Here is a 15,392-nt window from a genome sequence, read left to right on the forward strand (position 1 = left end):
TTCCACATAGCCATATAACCCAGAATATCAAGGCAGAAAATCCCACAATATTTGCTTTGAACTGGGTTATCTGAGTCCACACTGCCATATATTCCACTTCAAAGCAGAATATGTGGGATTTTATTCAGCTGTGTGGAAGGGGTTCTAAGTCTGAATTTCTCAAGTTCCCCGGGGCCCTTCCACACAGCCCTGTATCTCAGAATATCAAGACAGAAAATCCCACTATATCTGCTTTGAACTGGAATATATGGCAGTGTGGACTCAGACAACCCAGTTCAAAGCAGATATTGTGGGTTTTTCTGCCTTGATATTCTTGGATATAGGGCTGTGTGGAAGAGCCCTAGGTCTCCTTTCAGAATAAAGATAGGTAAGAAAGGCAAGGCCAGCACGTGTCACGTGTGGGATTGGAAATCATGTACTTTCCTTGAATGATTTTGTTTCTTGGAAGGAAGAGAAAAGTGAATGAGTCCCAGTAGTAGGTGAAATTGTTCCTGCATATCACAATCCTCACTTCCCTTCTGCTAAAGCAGTGATTCACATCCTTCAGGTGTTTTGGACTTCTACCTCCAGAAGCCAGCTGAGCCTTGGTAAATAATCGAGGATTCTGGGAGCCAAAGTCCAAAACACCTGGAAGACCGGAGTTTAGGAAACACTGCTATAAAGGGTGGAATGCAAAATATACCAACTCACACCCACAAGAGGAATGCTTCTTTCTGCATTATCAGTAACCCAACAGAAAACATATTAAAATGGCTAGAAAAAATCAACCAATACGGGAAGGTAGCAGGACTAATAATAAATAAGAAAAAAACAATGTTATTGACAAAAAATCTCCCAATAAAGAAAAATAAAGAAAAAAGAGGAACTCGCACGTCTAACGGAATTCCAAATAGTAGAGAAGATAAAATATTTGGGTGTAACACTGACAGCAAAAAACTCGCAATTAATGAAAAATAACTACGAACAAAAATGGAAAGAAATTAAAAAAAACCTAGAAAACTGGAAAAACTTAAAACTTTCCCTATTAGGACGAATCTCGATAATCAAAATGAACATTCTCCCAAAAATGCTATTTCTTTTCCAATCCCTGCCAATAATAAGAAATATGAATATTTTTAATATATGGAATAAGGACATCTCCAGATTCATTTGGCAAGGGAAAAAACCGAGGATAAAAAGGTTAATTCTAATAGATGAAATAAAGAGAGGCGGCCTTGGACTACCGGACTTGAAAACATATTATGAAGCCTGCTGCCTTAGCTGGATTAAAGATTGGACTACCTTACAAAAGAGAAATGTCTTAACATTGGAGGGGGCAGACCTAAGGCGAGGGTGGCATGCCTATTTGTGGTATGATAAAATTAAGATTGAGAAAAATTTTACAAATCACTATATTAGAGCTGGCTTAATCAAAGTTTGGGAAAAATATAAAAGAAGATTTTATAACAATACACCACTATGGCTGTCACCCTTGGAAGCATTTCAACGGAGAGAGCTTGGCTGGGAAGCATGGCCCACCTATGAAGACCTAATCAGGGCAGAAAAGGGGACATTTATACTAAAAGAAGAAAAGGAGATCAAAAAAATTTTTACCACCCTATCATGGTTAAATTACAGACAAATATTGGACTGCTATAAAATTGATAAAGAATCAAACTTTGGAAACAAGGAGGGATTTTGGGACATTATTATTAAGACAAATAATAAAATAATAACAAAAATCTATAAAAAACTATTAGAATGGACAACGGAAACAGAGCAAATAAAAGAATCTATGATTAAATGGGCACAAAATATAGGCCATCAAATTTGCTTGGAACAATGGGAGAAGATTTGGAACCAGAGAATGAAATACACCTACTCCTATAATTTAAAAGAAAATCAAATTAAAATGATACATAGGTGGTATATTACACCACAAAAAATCTCAAAGTTTGACAAGAAGGCACCCGACAGGTGTTGGAAATGTGATCAATACATAGGGTCCTTCTACCATATGTGGTGGACGTGCCCGAAAGCAAAAAAATTTTGGAATACAATTCATAACAATATACAAAAAATACTTGAGATAAAAATAAAGAAAGAACCAGAGTTCTTCCTGCTTGGAATGTACAATACAACTGGAGATAAAAATAAAGATATTATTTTTAACTATTTGATTATAGCAGCCAGGATTGTATATGCCAAAAGATGGAGACAGAGTGAGATACCACAAATTGAAGAATGGCAATGTAAGATATTAGAAATGATGAACATGGATGAGTTGACGTACTGGCTGACACCGACTGAAGGAAAACCGAATAAGCAAACAAACTGGGACTTGGTGAAAAACTATCTCAAACATCAAAATATAGAGGTCGTTTCCTGAAAACCACAACAAAATAAAAATATCTGTATCACAGGAAAGCATATAGAACCATTAGTAATGAAGGACACCACAACTTCTTTCCAGATTATGGACTTGGATATTATCTTTTTTTCCATTTTTATTTCCTTTAAAACAAATACAGATCTTCAAAGAACAGATGGAAGTCCACCAACTTTATTTTTTATTTTTTACTTTTTGATTTTTTACTCTTTTTTATTTATTTTTTTTTTACTTTTTTCTCTTTTCTCTTTTTTTTTTACTTTTCAGATATATATCTCCCCCTTTTTTCTTGCACTTTTTGAGCCTCTTTTTTTTTTCTTTTTTTTTTTGGTGTGTGTGTAGATCTTTTCTCTACACAACACCCAATATTTACTATCATTTCCTACTTTACTATCTCCTTCACAATTATTCCCCCACTTTCCTTGTAATCACACAAAAACGCAATAAAAAATATTAAAAAAAAAAAAAAGAGGAATGCTTCTTTCAGCTGGTCCCTGTTAATGCATGAAAACTGCACTTTTTTGTTTTGGCAGAAGGAACACAGAAGGGAAGAAAAAGATGGGCTGCAACTCCCACCAGTCCTAGCCAGCATGGCCAGTGGTGAAGAATGCTGGAGTCTAAGCAGTCTTGTATGGGACCTGATGCAGTGTTCAAAATGTTTTATGATATTTTAATATGCTTAATATGTTTTAATTGTTTTATTTGTATTGATTGGTTGATTTTAGTGAACTATGTCATGTAATTGCTTTTCTCTTTTATAATGTAGTATTGATTTTTGCCAAATTGTAAGCCACTCTGAATCCCCCTCGGGGTGAGATATTTCACTGTTCCAATTCTTGAAAGTTTTAAAGTTCCCGATAATTGGGATGGATTGGAATAGAAATAATAATTTTGGTAGGACCATCATTTCTGTTGCCAAGATTCTGCCTAACAATGACAAATTTAGATGTTTCCAATTTTCTAATTCCTTCTTAATTTTGCCCCATTTCTTTTTGTAATTGTTCTTAAGAAGTTGCATGTTCTTTGCAGTTAAATTTATCCCCAGTCCCCAGATATTTGATTTTAGTTACTACTTGAATTCCTGATGCCACTTCTAATATTATAGTAAATAAATAAATAAATAAATAAATAAAATGATTGCCTCCTGGTCGTGAACAGGAAATGGAAAATGAGATGGGGTGGTCACATGTGTCACTCTACACAAGCCCTCTTTTTGAAGGGTTATTCAAAGACACTTCTCAATTTAGCACTTGAAGGACTGGCTAGTCCAATTCTTGGGCGATTAAAGAAGGGGGGGGCATGGGTCTTGAAGTTACTTATCAACAGGTGACAGCACCTGGACAGCAGATTCAGGAGGTATTTAAATCATAATATTTCTTTCAAAATTTGCATATGCCTATCAGCATGAGCAAATTGGATCTTCTTTATGGGTTGATGCAATGGGTTCAGAGGTCACTCTCAATTGAGATGGGGCATCTTAGATAGTGGGAGAGTACTCTTCAACACTATCTGGTTTCCCATGACATACTTGTTGGATATATGAGTGTGCTACTTCTTTCTGGTCCGACCACAATTAGCAGTAGACATAGGAAGCTGTCCCATGCTACATCAGACTCATGGTCCAGCTAGTGCTGTTCTGCCCTCTTGAACTACCAGCAGTTCTTCAAAATCTTTGATGCATATGTCTTTCTCAGATGTATTAATTTTTTACTTGACTTCATTTTAATTGGACCAATCGAGGACTGAATCTTAGGCCTTCTACCTGGTTTCCAGTGAGGGCGCTTCCACACAGCCCTATATTCCAGAATATCAAAGCAGAAAATCCCACATTATCTGAGTGTGGATTTAGGTAACTCAGGTCAAAGCAGGTAATGTGGGATTTTCTGCCTTGATATTCTGGGATATAGGGCTGTGTGGAAGGGCCCTAAGTATTCGTTTGTATGTAACCGGAACAGCACAACCCATTGAAAAAGCAAATACATTTTTGTACAAGTTCCACTTGTAAAGTTATGGCTTGTTCATGTGACCCCGCTTTCCTTTACGAAACTCAGAGTCAAAAATAAAATATACCAAAACTTGGTTTTAAAGATCAAATATACTTTCTCAGCTATATGTTGCATTATTCTGTATATCACAACATAATTGCTGAGCATTTATTTTCGTAAGTGTGAGACAATATACAAGAAACTCTGTAAACAATTATTATTATTATTGGTCCCAAAACAGATATTCTTGTTTTGGGATGGAAAGCTGATGTTCCTAATGACTTTCTCTGCACTATTCGGAGAAATTTTTTTTTAAATTAATCCCATTCTATTATTTCAGATTATATATGTGTATGTTTGTGTATTATATATTACACAAACACAGAGGTAGAATTAAATAATTAAATTTCCTTGAATGTTTATAATCCTTTAGGTATTTTATAATTTTTGTCTCCAGTCTTACTTTTGTTTAGTTATTTGTTCATTTCTACACAAACTTTTCCATGGGAAATAATAACCTTGTAACCCAACTTTAAACATTGTGGTTATCATTCTGGAAGGCCATTTATTAGCTAAGAAATACATATGTTCTCCAGCTGTTTATCCCTTCATTCTCTTATGCCTGTGTGATCATATGGAATTGGAACCTGAATTGATTACCACCAATGATCCAAAAACAAAACAAAACACCATAGTCTTATTGCATGAATGCTCCTGTGGTGTACTACTATAGTTCTTTATTGGAAAAAAAAAGCTGAGAATACACAGAAGTGAATCCATAACATGAAGTACTGCATTGTTTATGCTCAAATCAAAAGCCAGTGTAAAGGCCACAATGAAATCCATATTTTGGGAGAAACAAACCCTACTGAACTCCACTACTGAATAAATATGCATACCTACCAGCTGTATACTTCTAAACTACCTGGTGAAAAACTTTACAAAACACAAAGTGGGAAAACATGTATAGGCAGTCCCTATATGATGAACAAGATAGGGTCTGTAGGTTTGTTATTAAGCTGAATTTGTGTGTAAGTTGGAACATGTACATTTTTAAGATCGATAGATGTGTGGGTGTATTATATGTGTATGTGTGTGTGTATATATATCTATATAAATAAAATGTAATATTCATTCTTATGATTGTATTTGTTTTTAATGTCTTAGTGTAATCTGGAATACAATGTTTTTAAATGATGGTTATAATATTGATGCTGGAAACCGGCCTGAGTCCCTCGATGGAGGTGAGAAGACCGGTATACAAAACTGCTAAATAAATAAATAAATTGAGGGATTAACATAACTCAAAAACCACTAAGCGAATTGACACCAAATTTGGACATAATACACCCATCAGACCAACAAGTGACCATCACTCATAAACACACACACACACAAACACAGCGGAAGAGACTTTAAAAGCAAAAAAACCCAAAACATTACAATGCATGCACAAAACCACATACACACACACTCATATACACATACAAAACACATATGCACAGACTGGGCCATAGCAACATGTGGCAGGGGACAGGATGTTTGTGTGTGTGTGTGTGTGTATAGGCTTTGGATGACACAGGGAAGGGTTAACACCCCTGCAGTGTTTGTTTGGGTATCTGTGCCCCTCTTCAGAAAATTTCACCTCACTTTCTGTCCCTGTGAGAATTGGATTTTTAAAAACTCAGCTTCTTGTGGCGACAAGGATTGCAGAGAAAGCTTTGGTGGAGACCCCCTTTCTCTATGAGAACTCTTCCAGGAGTGAATTTCCTTTCCGAGGGGTAGATTTCTCTCACTTCCTGTTGTCTGGTTCTTAACTATGTGTCATTTGTAAATTGCATGCTTGTAACTTGGGGACTGCCTGTTTCTCAGCATTTGTTGTTGTGAGCTTTCAAGTTGTTTCTAACCAATGGTGACCCTTGGCAAGTTTTGTTCAGATGAGGTTTCCATTGCTTTCCTTTGAGGATGAAACAGTGTGACTGGCCCAAGGTCAAATGGGGATTTTAACCCTAGGGACCTTCCACACAGCCATATAACCCAGAATATCAAGGTAGAAAATCCCACAATATCTGCTGGGTTGTCTGAGTCCACACTGATTCCACTTCGAAGCAGAAAATGTGGTGGGAAAGCTGATGTTCCTAAGGACTTTCTCTCTGCACTATCAGAGAAAGAATCCATTTAAATTAATCCCATCCTATTATTTCAGATTTTATATGTATATGTGTATGTATATATTTATTTAGCTGTGTGGAAAAAGGCCCTAATCTCCAGAGTCTCAGGGCTCCTTTGACACTACCATATAATGTGGTTTGAAACTGCATTATGTAGTCAGATTTATATAATGATTTTAACTGCATTGGATTACATTATACTGTATAAGGGCCCTTCCAGACAGGCCCTATATCCCAGAATCCAATCCCAGGTTTTCTGCTTTAAACTGGATTGTATAAATCTGCACTGCCAGATAATCTGGGATGAACAGAAAACCTGGGATCAGATACCGGGATATAGGGCCTGTCTGGACTATACTGGCCAGTTTTGAACTGCATTATATGGCAGTGTAGATGGAGCTGAAGTCCAATGCTCAAACTACTAACAAAACTGTGAGGAGGAAAAACCAATCTAAATGCCTGATTTTGAAAGGAAACATATTTCAAATGGGTAGGCTTTTTTTAAAAAATGGGAAAGAGACAAATAAGAATGGATGCTAAAACACAAAGTGTCCTTCCAAACAGGCCCTATATCGTTGGATCTGATCCTAGGATTTCTGTTTATCCCAGATTATCTGGCAGTATGTTTGGTTGCATGCTGCAAAGTTGCACATCACAAATGTTGAACCTGGCTCAGCACATAGAAGATGGTTTTGAAAGGCAGAAGATTACAGGAGCTGTCTTCATAGACCTGTCAGCAATTTATGATACTTCTCCTGAAAATAACTTGTAATATCACAAAGGATTATCACCTCACCCGCTTCATAGGAAATCTGCTACAAAACAGGAGCTTTTTGTTGAGTTCCAGGGCCAGAAAAGCAGATGGCAAAAACAGAAGAATGGTCTGCCTCAGGGGAGTGTGCTTGCTCCATCAATGTTTAACATTTACACAAATAATCAGCCACTGCCAGAAGGGATAGAGAGTCTGAGGATTACCTGGGAAGGAATCCCACTGGAGCATTGCAGCACACCCAAATACCTGGGAGTCACTCTGGGCCAGGATCTAACTTATAAGAAGCACAGCTTGACTATCAAACAAAAAGTGGGTGCTAGATATAATATCATATGAAAGCTGACTGGCACAACCTGGGAATCACAACCAGATAGGACATCTGCCCTTGTGCTTTGCTACTCTGCTGCTGAATACGCATGTCCAGTGTGGAACACATCTCATCATGTTGAAACAGTGGATGTGGCTCTTAATGAGACATGCCACATTATCACAGGATGTCTACACCCCACACTGCTGGAGAAATTATACTTTTTAGCCAGTATTGCACCACCTGACATCTTGACATTTTCCGGGAAGTAGCAGCCAATAATGAAAGGACCAAGTATCTACAGAGATACTTGCAGGAACACCTCAGCAAATGAGAGTCCAAAAGTGGCAGGCTAAACCTCTGAACCTCAATCTATGGCTGATACCAGATGACAGACTCCCTCTTGGGCACACAGACGATTGGGCAACTTAGAAGGCACCGAACAGACTGCACTCTGGCACGAGGTGCAGAGCCAACTTTAAGAACTGAGGCCACAAAGTGGAGTCCACAACATGCGAATGTGGAGAAGAGCAAACAAAGGACCATCTATTACAATGCAGTCTGAGCCATACCACATGCACAGTGGAGGACCTTCATATGGCAACACCAGAGCACTCTATGGGCCCTTCCACACAGCTGTATAACCCAGAATATCAAGTCAGAATAACCTACAATATTTGTTTTGAACTGGGTTATCTGAGTCCAAACTGCCATATATCCCAGTTCAAAGTAGAAAATGGCTAGCTTCTGGTCAAAGGACATTTAGCATAAAGCCAAGTTTTTAACTGTACTCTCTATTTGCTTCTGACACGATAAGCCGCCTGGCAGTGAGGACTCATATAATCCAGTTTAAAACAGATAACCTGGGATCAGATCCTGGGATACAGAGCCTGTCTAGAAGGGGTCTAAACTAAACTTTGCAAAAATATAGGGGCGGGGGAGGGCTGAAGGTCCATCCTAAGACCAAATGAGCAATGTCACCAAGACTAATTAGGCGAAGTTTGACCTAAAGCAGCAAGGAAATCACAAAGCCTGGCAGTGGGTCAGGTAGCCAGGAAAAAGGAGGATGAGAAAATTCCTTGCAGGAATCACCCAGGCAAAGCTTTGCAATGCTAATCAAGGTGATTATTTGCAACATTCACACTTGCCCCCAACAGACAGAGTTCTTTCTCCCACCCTGGGCATTCCACAGAGATATTAACTTCACTTGCTTAGGGCCTTTCCAGACAGCCCTATATCTCAGAATATCAAGGCAGAAAACCTCACAATATGTGCTTGGAACTGGGTTGTCTGTGGGCCCTTCCACACAGCCCTATATCCCAGAACATCAAGGCAGAAAACCCCCACAATATCTGCTATAAATAAACCCCATTTGCCTAGTTTCAGACAGACCTCACAACCTCTGAGGATGCCTGACATAGATGCAGAAAACCCCACAATATCTTCTTTGAACTAGGTTATCTGAGGGACCTTCCACGCAACCTTATATCCCAGAATATCAAGACAGAAAACCCCACAATATTTGCTATATATAAACCCTATTTGCCTAGTTTCAGACAGACCTCACAACCTCTGAGGATGCTTGACATAGATGCAGAAAACCCCACAATATCTTCTTTGAATTGGGTTATCTGAGGGCCCTTCCACACAGCCCTATATCTGAGAATATCAAGGCAGAAAACCCCACAATATCTGCTTGGAACTGGGTTATCTGTGGGCCCTTCCACACAGCCCTATATCCCAAAATATAAAGGCAGAAAACCCTGCAATATCTGCTTTGAACTAGATTATCTGTAGGCCCTTCCATGCAGCCCTATATCCCAGAACATCAAGGCAGAAAATCCTACAATATCTGTTTTGTACTGTGTTATCTGAGTTCATACTCAAATAATGTGGGATTTTCTGCCTTGATATTCTGGGATATAGGGCTGTGTGGAAGGGCCCTCAGTTTCTAATAAACCTCACAATCTCTGAGGATACCTGCCATTGATGTGGGTGAAACTCAGTAGATTGCTTCTGGAACATGACCATACAGCTTGGGAAAACTCACAGGAACCCAGTGATTCCGGCCTTAGTCTCCTCCTGCATATTTGCCAGGGAATATGCCAATAGGAGGGAGGTGGGGAAGGGTGCTTTACTAAGCTAAGGGACTTGTTGCTCCATCCTGGCCTCTCTGGGCCCTTCCACACAGTCCTACATCCCAGAATATCAAGAGAGAAAACCCCACAATATCTGCTTTGGACTGGAATATATGGCAGTGTAGACTCAGGGCCCTTCCACACAGCCCTACATCCCAGAATATCAAGGTAGAAAGTCCCACAATATCTGCTTTGGACTGGAATATATGGCAGTGTAGACTCAGGGCCCTTCCACACAGCCCTACATCCCAGAATATCAAGAGAGAAAACTCCACAATATCTGCTTTGGACTGGAATATATGGCAGTGTAGACTCAGGGCCCTTCCACACAGCCCTACATCCCAGAATATCAAGGTAGAAAGTCCCACAATATCTGCTTTGGACTGGAATATATGGCAGTGTAGACTCAGGGCCCTTCCACACAGTCCTACATCCCAGAATATCAAGAGAGAAAACCCCACAATATCTGCTTTGGACTGGAATATATGGCAGTGTAGACTCAGGGCCCTTCTACACAGCCCTACATCCCAGAATATCAAGAGAGAAAGTCCCACAATATCTGCTTTGGACTGGAATATATGGCAGTGTAAACTCAGGGCCCTTCCACACAGCCCTATATCCCAGAATATCAAGAGAGAAAGTCCCACAATATTTGCTTTGGACTGGAATATATGGCAGTGTAGACTCAGGGCCCTTCCACACAGCCCTATATCCCAGAATATCAAGAGAGAAAGTCCCACAATATTTGCTTTGGACTGGAATATATGGCAGTGTAAACTCAGGGCCCTTCCACACAGCCCTATATCCCAGAATATCAAGAGAGAAAGTCCCACAATATTTGCTTTGGACTGGAATATATGGCAGTGTAGACTCAGGGCCCTTCCACACAGCCCTATATCCCAGAATATCAAGAGAGAAAGTCCCACAATATTTGCTTTGGACTGGAATATATGGCAGTGTAAACTCAGGGCCCTTCCACACAGCCCTATATCCCAGAATATCAAGAGAGAAAGTCCCACAATATTTGCTTTGGACTGGAATATATGGCAGTGTAGACTCAGGGCCCTTCCACACAGCCCTATATCCCAGAATATCAAGAGAGAAAGTCCCACAATATTTGCTTTGGACTGGAATATATGGCAGTGTAAACTCAGGGCCCTTCCACACAGCCCTATATCCCAGAATATCAAGAGAGAAAGTCCCACAATATTTGCTTTGGACTGGAATATATGGCAGTGTAAACTCAGGGCCCTTCCACACAGCCCTATATCCCAGAATATCAAGAGAGAAAGTCCCACAATATTTGCTTTGGACTGGAATATATGGCAGTGTAGACTCAGGGCCCTTCCACACAGCCCTACATCCCAGAATATCAAGGTAGAAAGTCCCACAATATCTGCTTTTGGGATTTTCTGCCTTGCTCTTTTGGGATAGAGGGCTGTGTAGAAGGGCCTTCTCCCTCTAGGCTGGAGTGGCAGCCACAACAGGAGAGACAGAAAGAGAAAGAGGGCTTGGGCTGAGTGCGTGGCACCTGGTTGTCAATGGCCTTTAAAAAAAAAGGCAGCCGGGGAGAGAGGGAAAGGGCCAGGGGAAGCCACTTGGCCTGTTCTGCATCATCCCTGCCGCTTTATCTTCCTCCTCCTCCTCCTGTCTTTCTGCTTCCTCCTTTGCAAAGTACTGTAATGGAGGGGGAGAGCCTGTTTAGCCGCAGCCAGATGGTACAAGAGTAGAGAGAGACTTTCTTTCGGAGCGTGGCCACTTCCCTCTCGAAGGAAATAAACAAATAACATTAATATATTTTATGTATATAATGGGGAGGGGGCTGAGAAGGGGGAGGGTTCAGACTTGATGGGGAGGAGGAGGAGGAGGAGGAGGGGGGAGGAAAGTTTCATCGAAGTTGCTCAGCCGAGGAGGAGGAGGAGGAGGAAAAGAGGAGGAGGAGGAAAAGTTTGACTTCTCTTCTGCTGGGAGGAGGAGCGGAGCAGAGGAGCCAGCGAGGGATGCTCCCGCTTGCAACAGGCAGCAGCAGCACCCTCTCCTCCTCCTCCGCCTGGCTGAGCCACACGTCCCCCGGAGCCTCGCAGGAGCAACACGTGATGTGTCTCCTTCGGGGGAGAAGCGGCGGATGAGTGGGGAGGGGGTGGCCAGAGAGGAAGCCACCGCCAGGCCTCTCTCTCTTTCTCTGCCTCTCCAAACGGGGGGCAACATCGCCTGCCTAACTCTCTTCCTCCTCCTCCGAGCAGCAGAAGCGGACGGGAACTTATTGCGGACTTGATGAACTTTGCACATCCATAGAAACGCCATTTTGAATTCGATTCCTACCCCCCCCCCGTCTCTCTCTTTTTCTCCTCCTCCCATCTGGGACAAACTTTGCTCCTCTCTCGCCGCGGATCCCCTCTAGCCCCCCTACTTTTGTTTTTTTGTTCGCTTGGAAAGGAGGAACTCCGCCGCCCATCATCACCATTTTTTTTGCATCATGGCTCGATCCGGAGCAAATCGGACGTAAGTAAAGCTTGGGATGAAGGACAACACATACACACACCTCACCCCTCTTTAAGGGGGCTTCAAAGTCAAAGCAAAGAGGGTGATGGGGAGGATGAGGATGAGGAAGAGGGAGGAGAAGCCTGGCACTGAAAGGTATTGCTCTGTCTGTGTCACTGTTTGGATGGCTTGGGCTGATGTGAGTTTTCCCTGCTCCGTGTATATAGCTATGAGGACTTTCCCTTATGTTTGCCAAAGTCTCCAGTTTGGAAAGTTTGGGAAAAGTTTCTGTGTGGAGGATGCTGGCGAGACTTCCTTCCTCTTCTGCTGCTGCTTCTTGTCTCTTCTCTCTTTCTCGAAAAGGGCCTTTCTGGGCCTCTCTAAACTCCAAAACCCGGATTTAAAGTGGATCCATGCTCTAGTGTGATGAGGTCCTTTCTTTCTCTCCCCCCCCCCTCCGCTTCCGACTTGCCATCTTCCTTCTTCCGCGTTGCAAACTGTCCCAACCAGTTGCCTGCAGCAGGACCTGATGCTCATCCATATTAAACCGTCTGAGCTCAGGAATCCGTCCAGATCATCTCTCTCTCTCTCTCTCCTTCTCTTCCCTCCTTCCTCCCCTCCCACTGCAAAGTTTATTTTTAACCAGCCGCTTTGGATGGGCCTGCGAGGAAGGAGCAGCACAGCAGCATCTTTTAACCCAATTGGCTTCCTCAAGGACATCCCACTGGCTTCTCTTTTTCCTCCATATTTCCCAGTTAGTCGGGTGGTTTGGATGGATGAGGATGGGGAGTGAGGTGGCGTTTCATCCCTCCTTCTCATCCGTCACCCCCCCGGATTGGAAGTGGAACGGCTGACTCAAGGTAGAAAGGAGCGCGGGGGAAGGGAGAAACCACCTCTCTCGCGGGGGGGGGGGTCTTTTTGCAAACTTTTTCCGCCTGTTGCTGCTTCTCGCTCAGGGCGGAGGCTGGGAGCAGCAGCATTAGCAGCATCCGCGGAGCTCTGTGCGTGTGGCGCGCCTCTCGCTTTAAGTCGCACTTTGGTACTTCTCGTTCTCTTTGGCAACCCCCCCCCCCTTCTCTTCTCTCTCTCTCTCCTTCAGCCTCGGGCGGGGAGAAAAGGAGGGAAGGAAAGAGAGAGGGAGGGAGAGAGAGAGAAGGAGGGAGGGAGGGGGCCTTTACAAGACCGTGCCTGCCTTGGCTTCTCCTCCTCCTCTTCCCTTTTCCTCCTCGGCCTGCCATGAAGATGCAAGCCGCTTTGGGATAACTTGCTTCGGAGTTGAGCTTTTTTCGGGGATGGGGAATAGGAGGGGAGAAACTTTCAGGCAGGACCTATATTCGAGGCACCTGATCCCAGCTTTTCTGTTTATTCCGGATTATCTGGCACTGTGGACTCATATAATCCGGGTTAAAGCAGAAAACCTTGGTTATAGAGACTTACCCTACAGCTCTTCCAGATAGGCCCATTATCCCTGCTATTTACCTCGGATTGTCTGGCAGTGCGGACTCAGGTAATCCGGGATAAACAGAAAACATTGGGAATAGGGCCTGTCTGGAAGTGCCTTACCCAAGGCCCTTCCAGACAAGCCCCCTTATTCTCAGTTTTCTGTTTATCCCGGATTATCTCACAGTGTAGACTTATCTAATCCAGGTTAAAGCAGAAAACCTAGGATATAGGGCCTTACCCTAGGGCCCTTCCAGATAGGCCTATTCTCGGTTTCTGTTTATCCCGGACTATCTGACAGTGTGGACTCATCTAATCCGGGTAAAAGCAGAAAACCTAGGATATAGGGCCTTTCCAGACAGGCCCATTATCCTAGGCTTTCTGTTCATCTCACATTATCTGGCAGTGTGGACTCATGTAATCCGGGTAAAAGAAGAAAACCTGGGATATGGGGCCTTACTTTAGGGCCCTTCCAGGTAGGCCCATTATCCCAGGTTTTCTATTTATAATAGATTACCTGGCAGTGTGGACTCATATAATCCGATTTAAAGCAGAAACCCTGGGATATAGGGCCTTACTCAAGGGCCCTTCCAGCCAGGCTTTTATCCCTGGGGTTCTCATTATCCCGGATTTTTTGAACGTGTGGGCTCGTATAATCCGTTGTAAAGCAGAAAACCTGGGATCTAGGGCCCTTCCAGACAGGCCCTATATCCCAGGATCGAATCCCAGGTTTTCTGTTTATCCCAGATTATCTGGCCGTGTGGACTCCTATGATCCGGTTTAAAGCAGAAACCCTGGGATGTAGGGCCTGTCTGTAATTTCCAGGCATGGCTGTGTGTGTGTCACAAGTGCCTCTGTGTGTGTGTGTTGGTGGGTTTGGAGAAGGAAACGCGCACGACGCATCGTCACGAGGGCAGGAAAAGGAGCCCCAGCGAAACGCGGAAAGAGAAAACGTGTCCTCAACTTCTTGGCTGGTCCAGCTCTTTCCCTTCTCTCTCCCTCCAAGTGGCATCCTCGCCTTCTTTTAATACCCCCCCCCCCCTTGGATTCCTCTTCCCCTCCCGTTGTTGCTACACCCCAAACTTTCTGGCCAAACTCTCTTTTTCCTCCTCCTCCTCTTCTTCTACACTTGGTGTTGATGTGTGCAGACGAGTCGGGACTCGTCTCTTAGGAAACTGCGACCTTAATCGTTGCTAAGAGGCGAAGAGAGAGAGAGAGAAAGAGGAGAGAGGAGCTGCCTCTCCCTTGGATGGCAGGTCCCCTTCGCTTCCCCCTCTCCCTTGGCCTAAGGAAAACAGGGATGGAGTTCCTCCTCTTCTTTGCTCCTTCTTCCTCTTCGAAAGTTTCTCTCTCCTTCCGCCAAGCAACAACATGGAGGATTCCTCAAGCAGCAATCAGCCAGTCTTTGAAGTTGCAATGCCATTAAATGCTAATCTAAGTGGCTGACTTTGCAAATAATAATAATAATAATAATCATAATAATAAGGTTTCCAGGCTGAGGAAGTTGGTCAAACTTCTCCTTCCTCCAAGCAACAACATAGAGGATTTCTCAGGCAGCAATCAGCCAGTCTTTGAAGCTGCAATGCCATTAAATGCTAATGAGGTGGCTGACTTTGCAAATAATAATAATAATAATAATAATAATAATAATAATAAGGTTTCCAGGCTGAGGAAGTTGGTCAAACTTCTCCTTCCGCCAAGCAACAACATAGAGGGTTCCTCAGGCAGAA

At 42.7% G+C, this 15,392-nt stretch overlaps 1 protein-coding gene across 4 annotated transcripts in view; it reads left to right on the forward strand.

Annotated features, from left to right (window-relative positions):
• Positions 1–11,666: 11,666 nt before the first annotated feature.
• Positions 11,667–15,392, forward strand: part of RREB1 (ras responsive element binding protein 1) — a 176,765-nt gene continuing 173,039 nt past the window's right edge. For 2 of the 4 annotated variants that reach the window (XM_060774777.2, XM_067467514.1), the window contains exon 1: positions 11,667–12,243. The gene's annotated coding sequence lies outside the window, so the exon portion shown is untranslated. Of the gene's footprint in view, positions 12,244–12,855; positions 13,083–15,392 lie in introns of those variants that run through there. The other 2 variants (XM_060774779.2, XM_060774778.2) reach the window with 2 other exon arrangements.

The sequence above is a fragment of the Anolis sagrei genome, chromosome 4, assembly GCF_037176765.1.
Source record: "Anolis sagrei isolate rAnoSag1 chromosome 4, rAnoSag1.mat, whole genome shotgun sequence".
Taxonomy (NCBI): domain Eukaryota; kingdom Metazoa; phylum Chordata; class Lepidosauria; order Squamata; family Dactyloidae; genus Anolis; species Anolis sagrei.